The sequence below is a fragment of the Gossypium hirsutum genome, chromosome D02 (assembly GCF_007990345.1).
Source record: "Gossypium hirsutum isolate 1008001.06 chromosome D02, Gossypium_hirsutum_v2.1, whole genome shotgun sequence".
In the NCBI taxonomy this organism is placed as follows: Eukaryota; Viridiplantae; Streptophyta; class Magnoliopsida; order Malvales; family Malvaceae; genus Gossypium; species Gossypium hirsutum.
In genome coordinates, this window is record NC_053438.1 from 14468139 (window position 1) to 14473912 (window position 5774).

Sequence of the window (5774 nt, forward strand, 5' to 3'; positions counted from 1 at the left end):
TCGCCTCAAAATGAACAGTTCAGTGGGGGCAAAAAAAAAGTAAAAAAAGAGAAAATAAAAAGAAAAAAAAACAAAAAAAACCAAATAAAAGAAAAACCTCTACTGGAGCAACTCAGTTCTCACTAGTATATGGAATAGAGGTAGTTTTACCCATCAAAGTTGATATTTCTACCCTTCAAGTCTTGTCAGAGCTGAATCTGGATGAAGCAAATCCAAGCCCGATATGATCAGTTAAATTTGATTGAAGAGGAAAGATTCAAAGTTATCCGTCTTGGTCAAAAGTACCAAAAATAAAATACGCGAGCTCACCAAAAAAGTTCGCCCCAGAGAATTCCAAGAAGGGGACCTGATGTCGAAGAATATTCTTGCCATACAAAAGGACTTCAGAAGAAAATGGATGCCAAACTGGAAAGGACCTTATGTGGAAGGCCTTATCTGAAAAAGCGTTGATATTGACAGGATGGATGGCAAGAACCTGCCTAATCTCGAGAATTCTGATTCAAGAAATAAATACTTCACTAAAAAAATGAAAAGAAAAATGAAAAAATGAAAAAGAAAAAAAAAAGAAAAAGAAAAAGGAGAGGCCAAGGCGAAAACCCGCAAAGGGCGCCTTGAGACCAAAGGGTTTTGAATTGAAAACCCATGAATGGGCAGTTCAAATTTTGTTCAAAGGTGGGGCATGCGGTAGTCTCGCCCTTTCTGAATTAATAAGAAGGAGAGATGCTACATCTTGGGGCATCAACAAAGCCTTCTAGGACTTCTAAACACATATCAAGTTCAAAAGGGTCCTTAAGAAGTTTGGGGCAGAGAAGCTCATGCTACGATATCTGGGGCACCTATTTCCATTTTATTCATTTTTTGTATTTTTGACAAAATACATCATCTTGATTAATTTATTCTCATTTTGTATTCTAGCAAAATTTGCTATCCTGATTAATGTGTTCATTTAGAGCTTTGCTCTCAACAAATTTTCATCTTATCCACTGTGATAATATTTTCCATCTTATTCATCTCGTATCTCAGCAAAATTTGCTATCTTGATTGATTTGTTTGTTTAGAGCTTTGCTCTCAACAAAATTTCATTTTGTCCATTTTGATAATCTTTTTCAAGCATTTTTCATTGAAATAACGATTAATGGACTGACAATACACATGCAGAAGGAGTTCTGCATATTACTCTGAAAGTTTCTAAATAATACGAGGACCTGAAACAGGACTATTGTTTAGAACTAACCAAACCTAAGGGTTGGAAACATTTGAGAAATGATAGTCTAAATAGCAACTATTTCTTTGGGTTTTCTGTCAGAGGTACTGGCTGAACAAGAAGGCATCAGCGATAGAACCTTGATGAACAATGAGGAATGACAACCTAAGCATTAGAAATGGATCATTCTCATGACATTCTACAAATATAATACATACACATCTAGTTAGGAGCATTTGATTCATTCTGATCATGTCATCCTAAACACTAGGCATAAATAGGTCCATGAAATGGATTTTGCAGGTCATGTTCCCCAGATAACAGATCAAAGAAACAAATCCTATACCCCTGAAGTTACAGTGGGATGGATTGAAGTCATTAAAGCAGATCTTGTCTTCATGTATTGGCGTGAAGTAGATTAAAGATAACAGGTCCGGTCTTCCTATATTGGTAGGAAGTGGATCGACGATGCAGATCTTGTCTTCCCATACTGGTTGCGAAGTAGATCGAAGAAAGCAGATCTTATCTTCATGTATTGGCGTGAAGTAGATCGAAGATGCAGATTCTGCCTTCCTATATTGGTAGGAAGTAGATCGAAGAAAGCAGATCTTGTCTTCATGTATTGGCGTGAAGTAGATCAAAGATAGTTCTATCTCCCGGGGCAAGAAGTAGATCGGAGATAGCTGATCCTATCTTCCTATATTGGTAGGAAATGGATCGAAGATGCAGATCTTGTCTTCCCATATTGGTGGCGAAGTAGATCGAAGAAAGCAGATATTGTCTTCATGTATTGGCGTGAAGTAGATCGAAGATAGCTGATCCTATCTTCCTATATTGGTAGGAAATGGATCGAAGATGCAGATCTTGTCTTCCCATATTGGTGGCGAAGTAGATCGCAGAAAGCAGATCTTGTCTTCATGTATTGGCGTAAAGTAGATCGAAGGTAGCAGATCCTATCTTCCTATATTGGTAGGAAGTGGATCGAAGATGCAGATCTTGCCTTCCTGTATTTGGCAGCGAAGCAGATCGAATATGGCAGATTTTACCTCCCTGACTACAGTGGAGTACATTGAAGCCGATAACTCTATCTCCCTGTATTTGGCAGTGGAATAGATTGAAGATTGCAGATCTTGCCTTCCTGTATTTGGCAGCGAAGCAGGTCGAAGATGGCGGATTTTACCTCCCTGACTACAGTGGAGTACATTGAAGCCGATAACTCTATCTCCCTGTATTTGGCAGTGGAATAGATTGAAGATTGCAGATCTTGCCTTCCTGTATTTGGCAGCGAAGCAGATCGAAGATGACAGATTTTACCTCCTTGACTACAGTGGAGTACATTGAAGCCGATAACTCTATCTCCCTGTATTTGGCAGTGGAATAGATTGAAGATTGCAGATCTTGCCTTCCTGTATTTGGCAGCGAAGAAGATCGAAGATGGCATATTTTACCTCCATGTGACTACAGTGGAGTACATTGAAGCCGATAACTCTATCTCCCTGTATTTGGCAGTGGAATAGATTGAAGATTACAGATCTTGCCTTCCTGTATTTGGCAGCGAAGTAGATCGAAGATGGCAGATTTTACCTCCCTGACTACAGTGGAGTACATTGAAGCCGATAACTCTATCTCCCTGTATTTGGCAGTGGAATAGATTGAAGATTGCAGATCTTGCCTTCCTGTATTTGGCAGCGAAGTAGGTCGAAGATGGCGGATTTTACCTCCCTGACTACAGTGGAGTACATTGAAGCCGATAACTCTATCTCCCTGTATTTGGCAGTGGAATAGATTGAAGATTGCAGATCTTGCCTTCCTGTATTTGGCAGCGAAGCAGATCGAAGATGGCAGATTTTACCTCCTTGACTACAGTGGAGTACATTGAAGCCGATAACTCTATCTCCCTGTATTTGGCAGTGGAATAGATTGAAGATTGCAGATCTTGCCTTCCTGTATTTGGCAGCGAAGCAGGTCGAAGATGGCGGATTTTACCTCCTTGACTACAGTGGAGTACATTGAAGCCGATAATTCTATCTCCCCGTATTTGGCAGTGGAATAGATTGAAGATTGCAGATCTTGCCTTCCTGTATTTGGCAGCGAAGCAGGTCGAAGATGGCGGATTTTACCTCCATGTGACTACAGTGGAGTACATTGAAGCTGACAACTCTATCTCCCTGTATTTGGCAGTGGAATAGATTGAAGATTGCAGATCTTGCCTTCCTGTATTTTGCAGCGAAGCAGGTCGAAGATGGCGGATTTTACCTCCTGTGACTACAGTAGAGTACATTGAAGCCGATAACTCTATCTCCCTGTATTTGGCAGTGGAATAGATTGAAGATTGCAGATCTTGCCTTCCTGTATTTGGCAGAGAAGCAAATAGAAGATGGCAGATTTTTACCTCCCTGTGACTACAGTGGAGTACATTGAAGCTGATAACTCTATCTCCCTGTATTTGGCAGTGGAATAGATTAAAGATTACAGATCTTATCTCCCTAAGCAATAGTGGAGTAGGTTGAAGACGACGGATTTTACCTCCCTGATTACGGTGGAGTACATTGAAGCTGGTAGTTCTACTTCCCTGGGAAACAGTGGAATAGATCGAAGATTACAATCTTATCTCCCTAAGCAGTAGTGGAGTAGATCGCATTAAGTCTTATCTCCCTAAGCAGTAGTGGAACAGACAAAACCACAGATCTTATTTCCCTAAGCAATAGTGGAGCAGATCACATCAAGTCTTATCTCCCTAAGCAGTAGTGGAGTAGACGAAGAAAACAACAAATCTCATCCCCATGGAGTTGCAGCAGAATAGATTTAAGTCATGTTTCTCTGGAGCGCAGTGAAGTGGATTGAAGCAACGAGACACAGCAGAACAGAACGAGGCTACTTGAAGAAGAAAAGCACCAAAAGAAGCCAAGGCTCGGCAAGCCCGGGCAAATTTGGTCTTTCTTGGTCTTTGCTCTGTTTTCGTTACACGACAACGAGCAAAGAGGGGCAGCTGTAAAGCCCAAAATCTGCCCGGGCCAAAAAAAAAATACAAATGACCCAAAATTTAAACCCAAACAAATCAAAACCCTAAAGCCCGATAGGCCCAAGTCTCTAAAAAATTTTTTGGAAAGCCAGAAACCCTAGGGTTTCTGGCGCCGTTGCCCCATGTGCGCGACCACGCAGCCCCCACTTCCTCCTCTGCCCAAAACCTGGCACTGCCCATACCGTTTGCACCCCATGCCTCTGTCACCTCCATCGTGCCCATCCCATGCAAAGAGACAAAGCAGAAACAATAAAAAATTAGATGAAAGTGGGTTATAAAAACCCGAATCAAAATTGTATGAGGAGGGTTTTTTTTTTATTTTCTATTTTCGTTTTAACATTCGTTCAAATGTTCAAAAGAAATCAATAACCAAGATAGAATGAAACACATGTACAAGCCGTGATTTTAACACTGAAATCAGAAGTTCAAAGTTGTCAAAAAAAAATCAAAAACTACAAAGTATAAGGTAATCTTTTTCTTTATTTTTTTTCGTTTTCTAAACCTATTTTCCATACATAAATATTAATATATATATAAAAATACAAGAAATAAAAAATAAAAAAAAATAAATTTTTTACCTTTTCCGGCCACCGCGTGCGGTGGCCGGCGCCGGCGCCGGCGAGCCTCCGGTGGCCGTCCGGTGACCGGCCCCCCTGGCCGGATTTTCCTTCCCCCCCCTCTCTCTCCCTTCTCTCTTCCCTCTCTCTTCCTTTTTTTCCTTTCCCTCTCCCCAAATGATTTTTTTTGGGTTATTTTAGGCCTTATATAGCCCTCCAAAACGACGTCGTTTTGGGGGCTACACTTAAGCCTCAAAACGACGTCGTTTTGACCATGCCCGACCCATCCGACCCGACCCGCTAGAGGATCCGCGTGTTTTCGTTTGAATGGGATATTTATGCGCGCAGTCCTTCCGCTTTTTCAGGGTTTTGCAATTAAGTCATTTTTCTTGTTTCCAATTTGGCCCTATAATTTCTCGCGCTTTTCGATTTAGTCCCCACTAATGTGCTGCGTTTTAATGGAATGGAATAATTGTTGTTTCGGTCCCTTTATGTTTTGTGCGCGCTCAAATAAGCCCATTTCTCTTTATTTCCTTTCACATTTGCCCCACAACTTTGTTTTTAATTCAATTTTAGTCCTTTTTTTCGTTTATTCTTATATCTTTATTAAATATCCTTGTTATTTTTATATTATTAGTATTATTAGTATTACTATTATTATTATTATGTATTAGTATATATTTTTATTATGTACGCGTATATATATATATATATTCATATTTAATATTTTTATTTCATTTTTATTCTAATATTTTATTATAATTTATATATATATACATGTACATATTCTTTATTTATTTTAAGTACATATTTTTTATATTTCACATTTTCTACAGGCATATATATACTTATATATTTACATATTTTAATTCATATACTTATAAATGTATGTACATACTTACGTTATTTTATTTTTATAATATACATATTTATATTTTTTTGTCTTTATGAAATATATATACATACATGCGCATGTTATTTATATATATGT

General features: G+C 38.9%; 1 long non-coding RNA gene across 1 annotated transcript; it reads right to left on the bottom strand.

Annotated features, from left to right (window-relative positions):
• Window positions 1-4087: 4087 nt before the first annotated feature.
• Window positions 4088-4920, bottom strand: LOC121214634 (uncharacterized). Its single transcript, XR_005910217.1, has 2 exons — window positions 4805-4920; window positions 4088-4426 (listed from the first exon to the last, which is right to left on the bottom strand). It is a non-coding gene; the product is annotated as an uncharacterized lncRNA (long non-coding RNA).
• Window positions 4921-5774: the final 854 nt, after the last annotated feature.